Consider the following 17,853-nt stretch of genomic DNA (forward strand, 5'->3'; position numbering starts at 1 on the left):
TTTGGTATTGTAGCAACTTCACAAAACCTGCTTTGTCATGCTCCACTTTCTATTCATTCCTATATATTTGCTATTACTGCATTTCTAAGTACAGCTGCCGTGGCTTAGTGGTTCAGTACCTTGACTATGGTGCATGGTATCCTGCGTTCGAACCTGGCCACTGCTTTTTATATTTTATGACTGTCTAGACAGGTTAGGGGGTGTGTCTGTGTAAAGGCAGTTTTGTTACAGCTTGCTCAATGTTGCCCGTCGGTTAGCTTGTTTGCACGATGCGCAGCTCCGCGCAAATGGGTTACGCTGGTTTACGCTTCATTTGGCTGTCAGCACGCATATTACGCTCAGCTCAGCTAGGGGCACACAATTTCAGCGTGTTACACCACGGCTCACCAACGGGCACTAATTTTGCACCTGTTGAACCATTGCTCACCTACGGGCACTCATTTTGCACCTGTTAAACCACTGCTCACCTACGGGCAGATGCACTCACCTTGTTAAACTGTAGCTCAGCTATAGGAACATCTCGCATTTTTTATTGTTTTGTTATCTCACATTTCTTCAAAATAAATGGACTATTTCATTACATTTTACATAAAATATGATTTTATATGTGTACATGTTTGTCAGGGACTTGTTTCGTGCTTATTTTACTAAAAATAAAAATTGATGTTGTGGGGGGCTCGAACCATGAATGCCTGCTCTTCAGCCGATGTCTCTACCGCTACGCTATGGCTTCTTGGCTTACTTTGCATATTTAGTTCTTATATCCTTTTCCACTGACTGCTAACTGTGGCTGTTACAGCACGCCGCGCAAACGAAGACTCACGGGCAAACATCTTTACGATTTAAAAAAAATATATAACATGTTCATTTATATATTTTATGTTCATTGTCTGTGGGGGCATGTGTTGTGTTGTGTTTATTCACATTTTCATGGCCTCTGTCGTGGGTGTTTACTTTGGGCACTTTTACTCTTCTGGGGGCGTGTCCGCTTGCAGGGCTTGGCCTACGGACACGCCCCCTACTGTATTCCACGGACCGTGTTAGCCTTAGGTGTGATTCAGCATGCTCTCATGAATATGCAGAACATGCTGACATCACTCCGTTTAACTGCAGCCTCCGTGTAAGACTTATAACTCTTACACAGAGGCTTTGTGAATCCTGCCCAAGGTTTTTCACATGAGAGAAAGCATCAGATTTGTATGCTGTTTACTGAATACAATTCAAAAAGGGGTGAGAAGCAGGAGTCAAAGCAACTGAAAAGGAATGGAAATAGGGAGCTGTTGCTACAGGATGAATATCATATAACAGAATAATAGAAAATACAAGATAGCTATGTCTTGGCCAGAGATAAAAGAACTGGTAATTTACTTTCATTGTTTAAAAGTGAAATTTGAGTATATTATCGCTCTATCACATTAACACATGTATGCATTCACCTCTGTGGGTACACTCTACTTTTCTCTAAGCAGTAATAAAATATTTAATGTAATTACAGACAAGGAAATAAGACTAAAAATGTCTGATCCTTAAAAATGTGTTACTTATCTACAATAGAATCATATAAATAATACTTGAAAGATTCACTTTAGCAAAGTTTTTCAATTTATCAATCCTTCTAGCAGGAACCACCTGCTCAGTGAAACAATTCATCCTTGCTGTTGCCTTCTGGACAAATTCCATCATTAACCCATTAGGACCAATGATGTACTTTTCATTGTTAGCTCAAGATTATCATTCAGATATTTGTCCATGAGACCCATGCTTTTCAACAATAGGCCACACATCACTGCCTTTATCACAGAGCAGTGGTCCATGTGGACAAGTTTTATATCTACGTACATAGACTAAAATTTTGTCCTACATTTTTGTACATGTTCCATGTGATTTACTAAGAACATCTTAAGCAGCAACTGCAATATTGCTGTTGTTTCTGCCAGTTTGTTAAATTTAACACAGTCCAATGTAAGTATCATATGCAAGCCTGTTGGCCACCATCACTCTTATATTATGATAAGTATCGACTGCATCAAGCATATTTCCATCTAGTTGATAGCTGCCTTCTACCCTACAATTATATATTTTCATGCAAGCTGATTTGTTAGAATTGGGGTAATATTAATTGTGATGGAGCAAGCAACCCAAGGTTTTAAGATCACCTTGGAGAATCTTCACTTATAGAAGATCATGGATATTTTTTGCTAAGTTCACAACAGCAGAATGGCTATAAATAATCACTAAATCTGATAAATATAGACTTGCAATACAACAAAGGATGTTACCGAAAAAAAACTATCCTGTTAGACCTATTGCACATTTGGAAGTTCAGTAGTATTGCGAAAACCCACTCAAGGGCTTTCTGTCTCTTTTGATCATAGGTTCATAGGAGATTACTAGGCTATTGGGTCTAGGGTCTTTATAAGCCTAGCCATATTATACCCTTGTTCCCTTACTGACCGAGTTATTGACCAATAGCCTAGTAAGTAACAATAAACATAACCCTACAATTCTCGAGCTGTGATAAGTTTTTATTGAGATCTTTGTAAGTTAACCATTTGAAATTTTGGGACCCACTAGAGTAAATCCCAAAATACTGAGACTGAATGGTTGAAAAAACAAACAAATATATCAAATCTGATGTGGCCATTTCCTAAAATATTCCATTTTTTTGGGATAAGGTGATCTTGGACTTAGTATATATAAGGTCAGTGGGTTGGCCAGGTGCTGAGAGGCTTGTTCCCTGCAAAAAAGAAGTTTAAAGCAGAAATATGATGTTCGAGATTGATTCTTCTCCTGGAATTTTGACCTCTCTCTTTTTTTTTTTTTTCTGTCCGCACCAGTGTTACAAGTTCAGACATTTCAGTGGGGAGCCTCTTTGGAAAATAGGTTAGTAACTAGAAACTAATTCCTTATTGAATGAGTCCTAATTTTGTCAGCTATTGGGTCTTATCTCCTACTCTACATAGTACTAACCCAAAAAACAAATGACTAACTACCAGTGTAAGTTCATTCTGTATCCAAATCTTGATGTCAGTTTAGTATGCTCTTTCATATGATAGTGTAAGATTTTTTCCCCACATATTTGACACAGTACATACTGTAGCTTCATATGTAATTACTAGGTTAATGATTCGGGGGTAACCCATGCTTCCTAAAGGTGAGAATCAAATGCTGTACTTTGTGCCTGTGAGGAAGACACCTTAAACATTATGCCAACCTCCCAGTGATTAATTATTTATAAAGTATTTGTTAATAAGGCAGACAACAGTTTTTTGAATGTTCTCAATTGTGTACTGGTACAACAGAGAAGGTCAGCAACATTGCATATCTGGATCTGAGTTTACTATATGCTCTGGGTGATGTAATGCAATGGCATACAACTGAACAATAGTGTTTAGTCAAGCATATGTTTAAAAGTGAAATAATCTGCATGAAGTACTTTTGTTCATCCTTCTGTGGTGGTTTACAGCATAGTGGAAAACTAAGAAGCCAGTGTGCCATAATATAAATCTGACTGCCTCTGGTATTGCATGCACTTGTGTTTGTTTTTCCAGTGCAGGGCAATAAACATCTCCATGACTCTTTCAATATTCTGTACTGTGGGGGGTGCATTCCAACCAACTTTGAGACTGGTCAGTACAGCTGAACATCTCGCATACAATTACTAGTATGCTTATTTGCCGTCATAGCAAAAATATTTTTAGTGTTGTAAATAACTCTTGCTACAAAAAATAACTCTGGAATAGGTTTACACTATTCAGTGGCAGGTGGCATACAGGCAAAATTATTTTTCTGATGATCAGCATCTTTCTCTCCTTACACCATTTTTGTCACGCCTGAACAGTACTTGTTCTCTCAAATTCCATCCAGTACTTCATTCTTCATTTCAGTGACAGTGTTAAAATATACCCATTAGATTGTGAAGCTGAATCATTTTGTTAATTCAGTCTGTTTCTAAATGTTGTTACTCAATCACCAGTAAAAGCTTAACAGACAAGACCAATATAATATACAGCTTCTAGGTAGAGGGTGGATTCTCTGAAATAGCAGTTTATTGTATGTTATTGACCAGGATACTTAGACTTTTCACTGGGTCCTTTCTCACCCAGCGCCAGAGCACTGTCTCCAGCATCAGGTAGTAACTTGCACAAAAAGTACTACTGCTAAAGTCCTTTGAGAAAGTGTGTATGAAGAGTGTGTACCAACAATAATAACAATTACAAACTAAGCACAGCAATCCAAGTATCGACATGCAGGTTTATACAGACACTAGAAAGTCACTAATAAACATAAGGTAAGTGCATGCTTCTGCACAAACTCACATAGAAGATGACAGAGTAACAGTTCACTGAAACCTTGTGTATTACTGTCTCATGGTAAAACTTGAGAGAAGTTTGCATCTGCTTACACAGAAGTAATTGATTCATATTCAAGAAACTAGAGGATGTACTAGAGGAACCAAATACAATGCATACCCTAAGCACAAAGATATTTTTAAGAGCTAAAATGAAAATTATTTATCATCTTCAGATTTCTCCATAGCACTTGGCTACTACTTTGAAAGTACTATGCATATAAGGAATTTCGAGAATATTACAAAAATTACCATTAATGGAAAATTTTGTTTTTGTTTAAGAATGTAGGTGTCTTGTTAAAAAGATGTACTGATTGCTATCAATGGGACATACCATAAACTTTTTTTTATAAAATTGACATATTGCATTCAGTGAAACAATTACTGGAAACATCACTGTGCACATTTAAGATGCATACTTTTCTTCAGGATAAAAAAGTGATATTATTAAAAATAACATTTTGCCCTGAAGTATGAGGTCCATCTCTGTCTCCTTCCCATCTGCCCCTTTTTACCTTGTGGATATTTATTTAGTTGATTCTATAATAGTTTAATATAAAAATAACATTTATATTTCATTTTATTGCACCAAGAATGTCAGAACTGTATTCATAAATGTTGCAAAGTATTTTCTTCAAGTTTGAAACAGAGTGAAATAAAACTGCCATGCTCTTTAATACTGCCATAAGTGGGAAAAATCCAATAAGGAAAATGTACTGCCTATGCAGTACAACACATGCATTATTTCCTGTAAGCAATTCTGTTCATTTCATATTATTCTAAATGCCCTGTGTCACAGCTACACCACATAGCAAGCAATATGTGAAAATGGTATGGTATTTTCAAGTGAAATTGTCTTATTAAATTTTTATAAAGGATAATGAACTAGTGCTGTTTTTTTTTTTTTTCTAGAGGTTCAAATTGCTGGGGACTAAGCTTCCGGGTAGCATCAATTTATTTTTATGGGTCAAAAATCAATTACATAGGAAATGAGTTTTCAGATCTCAAAGCACAAAGCACAGGGTGTGTTCTTTAGAAAACCTGGCCTCGGGTAAAACAAGAACCAGGAGTAATAGATATCTAAGTGGTATTATACTGCTGACCTAACACAAACTCCTAGAGACATAAGTGACATTGACATGATTCAAAAATGAGAGAGCCTACGGGGTGTCACAATCTGTCACCAATTCTGAGAATAAGGCAGTGGGGGGAGTTTTATTTCATACAACAGATTTATTCAGGACATCAAGAGGAAAAAAAATCCCTTTTTTTTCAGCTGATGTGATTCAACCTATATATTTAACTTGGGAATAAAAGCAGAGAGGAAAAGTAAATGAAAATGAAACTGTAAGCTGCTACTGCATTTTCGAAAGACACAGGGGTATTATACTGAAAAGGAGAACTACTGAGGATCCAGTTAGAATTGACTAAACTACTATAGTTTTATTGAAATGACATGCATGCTTAAAATATTTCACTTTCTTAAACACTGACGTATTTTGTCCATGGTTCACTTTTTCGCTAAAAATATATGAAAGAATATTGCAATAAATACACTGTATGACAAGGAAAAAAACTCTAAAGAGTAAGCTGTCTTGTGGACTATGTTCCCTGTCAGTAGCTGTTACCTGTAGCAGGTATTCAATCAATCACGACAGAAAGTAAATGCATTTAGGAGTAACACGTCATGTACAGCCTTTCTTTATTTTACCAACCATTTTAGGGTAAAATAGACTACCTGACATGTATAACAAATCAAAAGGGTCTTTTAGAAAGTCACACAATCTCTTCTAAGTAATTGATGCATGTTTGAAAAAGGCAGAGGAATGATATTAACTGCTACTGTCTGGAATTAGTTCAGACATCTTGTTGCTTAATTTATTGTAATGTGTACCCTTGTGCATGTCAAGATGTATATTTGTGCTGTATTTAATATTTCATATTTCTTGAAAAAATACAGGAGCTTCTGAAATTAATCAGCGAGCGTCATTATTTATGTAACATAAAATAGTAAGGCTGGTTTCATCATACAATTTAATAAATAGAAGTCATGCTGTTTGGTGTCCTATCATTTGCTTTTTGTCCACTCCACAAAATATGTAATTTACATTGCAACATGTTTATTAGTGTAGTACATCACTTTACCATGAATTAATTCAATATTACAAAACCAGCAAACCTCAACTCTGAAACAGCATAAAAAACAGTTACTCCAAGGGCCCTATTGACCAGGTAGCATGCTAAACTGCTTGACCAGTCCAACCTGTCCCCTTCCAACCAAGTGGTATTTCTATCATGTTCTTTCAGCAAACTGACCAGTGACATATGTTGCTTTTCCAACAGCTCACAAATGTTTTTCTCAACTTTGACCTAAGAAAGGAATGGGGAAAATGAAAAGGTGAGAGTTCACACAGTGAACACTTACAGGCTGCCAGCTATGTAGCCTGTTGCCCACAATTGTTGCCAGGAACAAGGATTTTGTACAAACTTTCCATATTTTGTTTTAATTTACCATTGAAGTACACTCCAAAGCTTATTGAGATACCATTTTTTTCCAGGTAAAAGGACAGGATAAGGTTAACAAATCAAAACTCGTATTGGTTAAATGTACACCATTATCCCTAAATCAATGTGCATCCTTATTGGTAAATTCAAAATGCTCAGTGAATCCAACACTCAATTTGGGATCAACATATACCCCTCTGCATACTCACCCCACTGCAACTACTTTCTACTGATTGTTTCTCGAGCCTCTCCATCCTCTCTGGCTTCCAAGTGGCTCACTCCAGCCCTACCCTGCCCCCAGCACGCCTACATTTATCCCTCCAACACCACTCCCACTCCCATTCTACCCCAATCAGTGATCACTCCTCCCACCATACCTTCCCTTCTTTTCCCACCAAAATCAACTGTCACTCCACCCCCTAATTTAACCTATTAACAAAACATACTCCAGTCTCTCCTCTAGATCACACCTCCCTATAACTAATACTACTCTCCCTATTTTCTATGGCTAATACTTCACTCCCTATTTCTAAAATAACTTTCACCTTCTCTTCACATAATTATCTCTTATATAACATACTACACCACTTCTATTACTGCTCTACTGTTACTCTTCCACATCATGCTCTGTAAATACTCCTTCATCACCCTTTCACTACTACTTCTCTTCTCCTTATCCTACCTCCACTATCTCTCTCAGCCCACTACCTCCTTCACCTTTACATCCTTTCACATAACTAACCACCACAACTCACCTCAATCACAATCATACTCACTTATTTCCCCCCATTTATATCCCTCAGACAACCTCCTTCTTTATCGATATAGACTTATCTCCCATCACACAATATCCATTCCCATAACTACCAATAAAACCACCCATTTTACCACAAATCCCAATCTCACAACCCTGCTATCTATCCGCCTAAACTATTTTATACCACACCTAATTGGTACTCTCTTATCAGGTGACATCCATCCCAACCCAGGCCCTGCCACTATATCCACCACTACTAAATCCTTATTATTCACTTCCTTAAATCCACAAAGTATCGTTAACAAAGTCCCAAACCTTCATGCTTGGCTAATACACAATAAACCTGACATCTTGACTATCTCTGAAACCTGGCTAAAGCCTCATATTAAGGACTCTGAAATTATTCCCCCTAACTACTCCATTATAAGAAAGGATAGACCTCTCAAAAAGGCGGAGGAGTTGCTCTCATATATTCCTCCTCCCTAGTAGTTACACCCTACAACAAACCTATCCCACAATTTAACAACGCTGAACTTCTCCTTACTCTATTACAGATCAATAATCACAAGCACATATATATAGCTTCCTCTATATCCCACCAGGGATAATATCTCTACACTTGAACTTATACTCTGTTGGCTTTCCAGCAACATTAGTAACAAAACCATAATCCTTGGTGATGTAAACATTAACTGGGCCCTTATCCAGGCTCCTGCAAACACCACCAATATCAACCTCTACAATTTCTCTCAACTAGTCAACTTACCCACTCACCCTGCCAAAACCCTCTCAAATGGGAGCATACTGGACTGGATTCTAGTCTCTCATCCCCACTATTTCACCAACAGCGGCATCCTTCCCAACCCTCTAGGTGATCACCTACCCACTTTTACACACCGACTTCCCACTATCCTTCAACGGACCCACAACATCATTACTATCCGTGACCTAAAAAGTTCAACCCAACAACCTTTTCAAACTCTCTAAAAGCAGTAAATTGGACCTGTCTAAAAACACTACCTCTAGACAATGCTGTCTCATATTTTAACTCAACATTCTTAAAAATACTTGATTCTCAAGCTCCCCTACGGACTAAGAGAATAAAAACTAACACAGCCCCTTGGCTATCTAAAACCACTCTTTCTACCATGAGACAAAGAGACAAAGCATGGGCACGTTTTCAAAACATAAGGCAACCCCACGAATATAAAATGCTCAATAAAGTTAAGAAACACATCTCCTCTGATAGACAAAATTACTACTCTACTCTCCAAAACCAAAACAAAAACAACCCTCAAAAATTCTGGAAAGGAATCTCCACTCTCCTCCACCCCAGTAAACCAGATACTCCAAACCCAGATCCTAATGCTCCAGAACTAGATTTAGCTACCCAATTCAATTCCTTCTTTATTGACTCTATTTCCAAACTAACCTCCTCTTTCTCTATTTCCTCCACTACATCTAACACCCCTACACCAACCCCCAGTATCTCTTCATCCACACCCTACTCTACTCCCACTAATCCCACTATACCCCTTTCTGCACAAATTCCATCCTCACCTATACCACCCCCACATTCAACACCCTATAACTGCACTCTTTTCACTTTAAATCCCATACCTACTGCTACCATTAAGAAACTCCTTCAGAAATTGAAACCAAGTACCAATGCTCCTGATAATATCCCTTCTTACTTTCTTAGCATCGCTGCAGAAAGTCTTGCCTATCCCATCAGCATCTTAATTAACCGCTCTCTTCAAAAAGGCTCAGTTCCCCAAATTTGGAAACAAGCATATATCATACCACTACACAAAGGTGGTAACAATAACAGCATTACCAATTTCCGTCCCATAGCCATCCTGTCCCCCATTGCAAAAATCCTTGAAAAATGTGTACAACTTCAACTCCTCCCTCATCTCCTTGACAATAATCTTATCACCCCCACACAACACGGTTTCAGACCTAATCACAGCACCGTGACTGCCCTTCTCTCCTTCCTTGAAACGATCAATAAAGCCCGGGACTCAGGACAAATCATTTCTACCATACTCCTTGATCTTTCTAAAGCTTTCGATACTATCTCTCATACCCTGCTCTTAACTAAACTCTCCAAACTCTACCTATCCTCCTCCTCTTTGAACTGGTTCTCTAGCTATCTTTCCAACAGAAATCAAGCTGTAAAGTGGAAAAAAGCAACCTCCTCCTTTCTAACCACCCCTACCGGAGTTCCACAAGGCTCTATACTGGGTCCTCTACTCTTCAATATCTTTATTAATGACTTCCATAAAGCTATCCCTTTCTCCAGCATCATCCAATATGCTGATGATTCTACTATCATCTGCTCTGCCTCTTCCATCCCCACTCTACAAAAACTTACTCAAGATGCCTTTTCTTCCACAGAGCAATGGATGCTTAGCAATCATCTAGCTCTTAATGCCACCAAAACCAAATTAATGTTATTTACCCTTCCAAACTCATTCCCCAACATGAACTCATTCTTAATTACCAGTCAAAATAACTTACCTCAAATAGTATCAGATACCAAACTACTCGGAGTTCAGATCGACAACCAACTAAAATTCAATTCCCACTTACAAAACATCAAAAACACATCAAAAATTGGCATGCTGTATAGACAAAAGGACTACCTTACATCCACCACTAGAACCACTCTAGCTACTTCCTTTCTCATCCCTCCCTTCTATATGGTGCTCCACTACTTACTAATCTTCAGTCCTCATTAAAAACACAGCTCACTTCATGCTATAATAAAAAGGTCTTCCACTCACCATTGTCTCTCTCTCCATAAACTAAAATGGTTAGAACTTCCCAACTATCTTACTTATACTCAACTAACTTTAGCCCATAACCTAATGTTAAACCCTCCAAGTGTCCCTCCCTTGCTCCTGCCCTTAAAATGCACCTACCAAACAGAGTGCTAAGGTCTAATAACCAAAATTTACTAGAAGTACACAAACCGACTCCCCCAGGCAAGAACCTGCTTTCCTTCAGCCTCGCCTCTGGAACTCTCTACCACCTAACATCCGCATTACCTCTAACCACTCTACCTTCAAAAAGTCACTGTTCTCACATCTAGCATCTAAATGGGAATGCTCTTGCTCTCACCCCTCATAACCAACTCTATTAAATGCCCTTTAATAACATAATCTACCTTATTCACCTACTATGTGTGTTCTTTAAACTGCATTTATGTGTTTGTATTCGGTTCCTTCAATTGATTGTACCAATCCTTGTACTGTTTAAAATATGCTATCATTATGTTTTGCTAGTTCATTGTATCTAGAAATTACTATCAAATGTTAATGTATATCTATTTTCTGCTTTGGAGCAAATGTTAATGTATTTCTATTTTCTGTTTTTGGAGCTTTTCTCCCCAGGACTCCATTGAAAACGGGTTCTTCAAGGCCCAATGGACTATCCTGGCAAACCAACTGCAATAAATAAATAAATAAATAAATAAACATGCACTGATTTATGATTTATACATTATTCAGCTGCCTCAGATGATATTGAGTTAACAGCTTCTGCCCAAGTTAATCATTAATCTTACAACAGTTGAGGAACAGGCAACCAGTAGGTCAGGGAATAACTGTTGTAAGTTAACTAGATCCATCATTATGTAAGAAAGTGGTTTTCTCTTAGGGATTTTATCAATATCCTTACCCCCTAGATGGACAATAAGAACAGGAGGCTAATTTCTTTTGTCAAAGACCTGATTTAAAACAGACAGTAAATTATCCAAAATCATGCTACCAAAATATTTCCAGATTATGTTTCAAATGCAAGGATTCAGACCCAGAAATAATCCTCCTTGCTAGTCTTTTGCTCTCCTGGCTTCTCAGTACAATTTGTCTTAAAATTAAAACTCACAGCCTATCTGTAAACAAAAGAAAAACTAGTCGTAAGCAGGCCGAGGCAAAGTTTATCAAACCAACTAACACAAGACAAGTACGCATGAGAATACCACATAACTGTCCTCTAGGTTAGTTCAACTGATTGTCCGTTAAAAGCCAAATCTAAGGCACAGCCCATCCGGATAGAATGAGATGGATAGTTCTCATGTACTAATCCCTGAGGGAGAGTAAAGCCTTATGTAGACAGAATTTGAAATTCCTGGGGAGTAGTTGCCTCTCAGTTGGGAAATAAAATATACTACCCAAATTTTAAGGGAGTGGGAAAGCCTTTGCCCAGCAATGAACCAATGGGTATAACTGTGTAAAGGGACTACACATCTATCCAGTGTCACTTGCTGACCGAAGGCCAGGTTGGTCAGTGTTTGGACTAACAATAAGATGTCATCCTCCACAACTGAAACATAAGATCATTTCAAATCTCAAGGGGTTTGCTAATGCAGAAATCCCTAGAATTAAACCAGCTATAAAGGGTTATCTAAATGTGCATAAATGTGATAATCATGTAAAATTAGATGGACTCCATCTACAATATATTTTAGCAATGAATTACTAATAGAATATAAATTGAATGACATGCCCTAAATCCTAGCCCAACATTTTAAGAGCTTGGCCATTAGCCAATGCCTTGTAAAATTTTGAAAACCACAAGATGTAGCAAAATTGAATGCAGGTAATTGTACCCTAATCGTACTAGGGCCTACATCTTTCAACCAATGGGATGTTAAATAGGCCATCATCAATACACATTTTAGTATATCTATTTTCCTTAGTCAGATTTAAACAAAAATATCTAATATATTTATTGAATGTGCCATAAGCCCTCTTAGCATTGAGGACCATGAAGTCCACATTTGAAGATCAGCTGACCATTTCCAATCATCCTCAATTCATCTGGAATATGTGTGTGCAAATTTGCCACCTCCAGGCCTAACTGCTTAAACTTCCACACCTGTAAGCAGAAAGATTGTCAGCAAGAACATCATGAATTAATGGAACGTGGTCAGCAGAGAAAATAAGTTAGTATGTGGACTGCATAACACTGGCTGCCTTAGAAGTCACTGACCATAATAACTAGAATAACTTCTTTGTTCAAAACCTGCAGCATGCCTATGTTGTGTCAGTCATAACCCCTAACCATTTACTGGCATGATTTTCACTTCACCAGAAGTAATAATTCACTACCTTATATATCATAGCTCTCTACCTCTTAACCTAAAAAATCTGGACAGAGCCAAACATAATGGAGCAAACAAAGCCTCAAAAATGGGGACACGTTTTAAATATTGCTCTTATAAACTTAAAAAAGTTGCTAGAATAAAACGTCTTGTGTTATTATGCATTTTCTGAAGGATATGAAGTCTGAAACTCAAATGACTTGTCATTATTTAATGAATTTAATCCTCAATGATTTTCCACAAAAAACAAGAAAATTACAAATATTATGAGGAACAGACCAAATGTATGAGGCAAAAATCTGGACATTCTGTGAAAAGCTGTACAGTTGAGATGTATGCTTATGTTTCCTATATTTTTGATCATACCATAACCAGGATAGATGGCCTCTGAAGTAGTGGTTCAGCTATACTTGTGATACCAAGGCCATCAGAACCGACAATAAATTGTAAACCAGCTGGATCTAATAGATCTAAAATCTCAATGTATTTCCTTCTCCAAAATTTTTAACTGAATGGGTACTATGGTCCATGACTTATGACTCCTGTTATGCATCACTGCAAACCAGCAGTAATGAATGTTGCTAATTCAAAAAAAAAAACCACCTAATGTACTTGAGGTGAATTTATTTGCCTGTTCCCCAGGCAATGGCTGTTGAAGGGAAAAACTAATACTAGGTTCAGATCTGGCTAAATTTCCATCACCTGACTCTTGAGTTAAACCTATTGCACAGGAAAAATCCCTACCTTCAGCCAGTTCCAAGTGCCTTGACCTACCCACATGATTAAGTGCATCAAGAAAGGTCTCTAAATATTCATCTGCTTCTTGATTGCACCCCTTGTACTCCTCAACTAAACCTTGATTAAGTCATGCTTCATTACCTAGAGAGGCAACAACAGGAGTATTCTCTTTGATCAGTGCTATGGGATCATCCTTAGTTTTCTGTCTCACTCTTTTGCATTCCTTCCCCTTTCTTGGCTTGATATGTAAGAAATCTGCTGAAAATCTCTCTTCAAGAAGCCATGGGGTGACTCCACATGCCACTCAGCACTGATGGATGGAAATCTCCAAAGAAAACCCTAGCCTCCTTGGTAATCCTTATCCATCTGTCCCTGATCTCTTGTAATGATAAAGATAATGCTATCTTCATTAAAATGTAGGAAGAGACAAAAATGTGTGTATGTGTATCTATATATACACAGCCAAGCATTAGAAAGGATTGAATCTAGAAGCTAACCCATCAAAACTAAGCATACTGTAAGTCATACCAAACCAGCATTCCATTAAAAGAATACTGAAAATTAATGAAAATTCTCAGATAACTATTTTTTCCCATTGATTAAATATATAAGTTCACATCCCAATGATAAGCCCATACTTTATAAAATAATATCCTTGTATGATATGCCAAACTGCCTGCTAAGATCATCTATCTATCTATGTTTACAATAAGTAAGAACACCTTTTCATTTGTGCATCTATGCTTGCAAATATATATATATATATATATATATATATATATATATATATATATATGTATGTATAGATAAGACATAGGGTAGCAATTGGTCGACATCTGTTTAGTCATCCAGTTTTGGCCATCTAAACTGGTAGTTGATTGGTATGCAACATTGCACAATTCTTGGAGCTTGGGAATACTCCTTTTCCCCAATTTATATAGAATTTCCAGGGGGTGTAGGGGCTCTGGAAAAGTGAAATTTAAATATCAGTGATTGCCAGTATTCTCTGTTCTGTCATCACAATGCTATACTTTTGCAATTCAAAATAAAAATAATGAAAAAATTTACAGTTCTAACTAATAGTAAAAATACAATCATAATCTGGTCCTATTTTACAGACATTAAGAAGTATAGTTCAGTGTATTATCCTAAGTGGTTTTGCCATTTTGGCATCAACCATAGGGAATAACTTCTGATCTACTTCAAAGTCCCTCCTAAATGCACTAACATCAGAACTCAGGTCAAAGCCTATCTAACTAGTCAAGGTCAATGAAAATGCATTTCTTCTACCCACACTGTCTAACAGTTTTAACACATTAGTTAACAGCAGACACTCTTGTTTAAGTCCACTGAAGCTCGATTGTTCATTTTGGTATGGACAACTTTGCACACACTCTAGATTCACAATATCTTTTACAACATGATCTGACTTGCTGGATATATTGTTTAGTAATTTAGTTGCTCCACATATCGCATATGTTGGTAAGATTTTTCTTTTTATTCATTAAATAGTCATTCATTTCTCTCTGTTTGCTGTGAATTTGCTCCTTTGTCACATGTTATTTCATTGTAGTTCCCCAGGTTAGGTCCAAAATCTATCACATTTGATCAGTGACCTACTCTGGTAATGAAACTAAAACAAATAAATTCCATGATTTGCAACTATAGGTCTAAGAATTAACAATACTGAGGCCACATACTCATTCTTAAACATGATTATGAATATAATTAACAGAGAAAAAAAACGTTTTTATTTTGAAAATCATTCTACCAAATATGAGTCAAGTATCTGGCAAGATAGAGAGTGTTATTTCCTGGAATACAAAACCCAGATTAATTTAATTTCTTTTTAAGTGTACTAGAAATGTATGAAAAGTACAAGTTCAAGTATTAATCTTCATGGGAGGGCATGTCCCCCAAAACAACCACTTTATAATGCCCTCTCAAGCTCTTTAAGTGGATGTTCACCAGTATGTCCATCACGCCATAAAAGATGCATGTGTCAGCATTAGCTGTCAGGTGATACACCTCCTAAAATCATCTCATTGCAAGTCATAAGTATAATGTAGAAAAGCCGGCACCCAACAAATCTTAAATAGCTTTGCATCCATTATTCCAACAAATGGTTTTCTTAAATTCAGTCACTGCAAAATATCTTCCTTATACTGGGAGCTGCTGTTTGCCTTGATTTATTTATAGAGACTCACACAGCTCAGCCTCAGCGGAGCCATTTTGGATTTAATTCAAATTAACTTCTGTATTAAGGACCCCGTGGTGATTACTGCAGTGCACAGTAGTGGCACTGTCCATTTTCTTTTCCTTTTGTTTTATTCATAGGACCTGTCTTTGCTACCCAAGCATGGATTAATCATTTATTTCATTTATTTTTATTTTGCATGTCTTAACTGTATAGGAAGACTGACCTAAGGAAATCATTTTCAGCTATGACATGGATCAAATGATAAACACAGAGTTACATAATATTAAGCTACACTATCTGGCAATGGATATTTCAGTTTTTGACTATATTAGATTTTTTGTGGAGTGCTGTAGACTGTGTAAAACACTAAAATAATTCAATTTTGTAATAATCTACACTTTCTCCACTTTTCCAATTGTATTTTAATGACTGATAATAAAAATCCAATAACAGCTGTTTGTAGTGAAGTGAAATGTAACACAGAGATTGATATATTTGTTATTCCTGAGCCATGCCCCTGCCCAAACTCTATTCCATTTATAAGACATTTAATCAAGCGGTTGTGCTATTCCTTCTGGCCTGCATTTCTTGGTCCCTTACTTGCTTCTTCAGAAGTCATTTCTTTTATACAAACTGATACATCTGTGTTGTGATTTTAGCATATGTTCTGTTGTATGTGAATATCGGTATAATCAGGATGACTGAACAGTGCTGCCTTTCTTTGTCTTCAACTTGCTGTGGTACAAATAATGGTATGTAATGAAGTGGGCTAAAAGAGGCAAATTGTCATGTTCTAAGTGCATGGATACTTACATAGATCACTCCTTTCCATCAATACTTTGCCACATTATGCAAAAGTCTGTGGCACATTTCCATTGAATGACATATTAATAGGAGTACATACACACACACACGCACACTATATTTCATAGCTGTGTAGGTGGGCTGGTCTTCAAACCCATTTCAGTCATGACCAGGCCCCATAGAATAACAAATATGGTCACACTGCAAACTAAACAGAATAGCAGAACAAATAGCAAGATATTCAAGAATTTCTAAGATGATAAATTCTGATTAAAAGAAGTTACAAAACATTTGGTTATGTAGATGTTCACATTTTTAAAATCTGGTTAACAAGATGGCAATTGTGGTCCAGACTATAGAAATACAACATGAAATCATTTTGGACATATTTTCAGTACGTACATGTAGAAAGCTATTTTGCATTATAAGATAACAGAAAGAGAAAATGTTAAAATTGTCTTTACACATTATATCATGCTATGAACAGATCTTTAGGAGAGACTTTGCTTACTTTGATAGCTCCTTTCCTTTGGCTTAGTTTCCTGCCTGCTTGATTTGATACATGCTGAACTTACCTTTTTGTTTACAGGAACACGATCCTTCTTTAAAAAAGCTCTCTTTCTTGATATTTTTTACACTCTTTGCTTTGTTTTCTTGTCTGGTTTCAGATGGCAGATGATTCCATACTGATGTGCCCAATCTAGTAACAGTCTTTCGCTGGTAGTGGTTTGAATCTGAATCTAATTAGAGATATGGAGTTTTCAATGTCCTCTCTCATGGAGCAACTTTTTTGTCTGGATTTTAGTTTGGACCTTAATGGTCGGCAGAGTTCTTGATTGAGAAATTTGAGAATTAGACATAAAAAATGAAATATTGCCATTTCCCTGACTTGTAACCATTTATAGTGTTCTATGAGTTACCTGTGCAGTTTCTCTGGCCAATGAGGAGAACAAGTCCTCATATTTTGTTGACAGTTGTTTGTAGTTTGAGTATTTGTACTAGAGATGAGTGTTGTTAAAGGATGCCCATATTCCAGTTTGGATATTAATACATTTTTAGGTAAACATTTATTGGTTGTTCAAGTTAGCAGAGTTGAGTGAATGGAAAAAGGGGGTATTTTTGTGAAACATATGTTCCTACCTTAATATAAGCCAATGTTCCTTTGTATAAATGCTCAATTAGATTTACAAATGCATCTGAGAAGTTTGTGCACTTCAGTAAGGTAAACAGATAGTCCCAACTTACTGAATCAAATGCTGAACTTATATCAAGACTAATAAGTGTTAAATCTTTCTTTTTCCTATTTGCAAAATCAATTAATGTTAAAGTTCTTCTTATATTATCAAAAGTATTTCTATTTACAATGAAGCCTGTCTGATCTATATCTA

The sequence above is a fragment of the Protopterus annectens genome, chromosome 7.part0 (assembly GCF_019279795.1).
Source record: "Protopterus annectens isolate FY-2018-M chromosome 7.part0, PAN1.0, whole genome shotgun sequence".
Classification (NCBI taxonomy): domain Eukaryota; kingdom Metazoa; phylum Chordata; order Ceratodontiformes; family Protopteridae; genus Protopterus; species Protopterus annectens.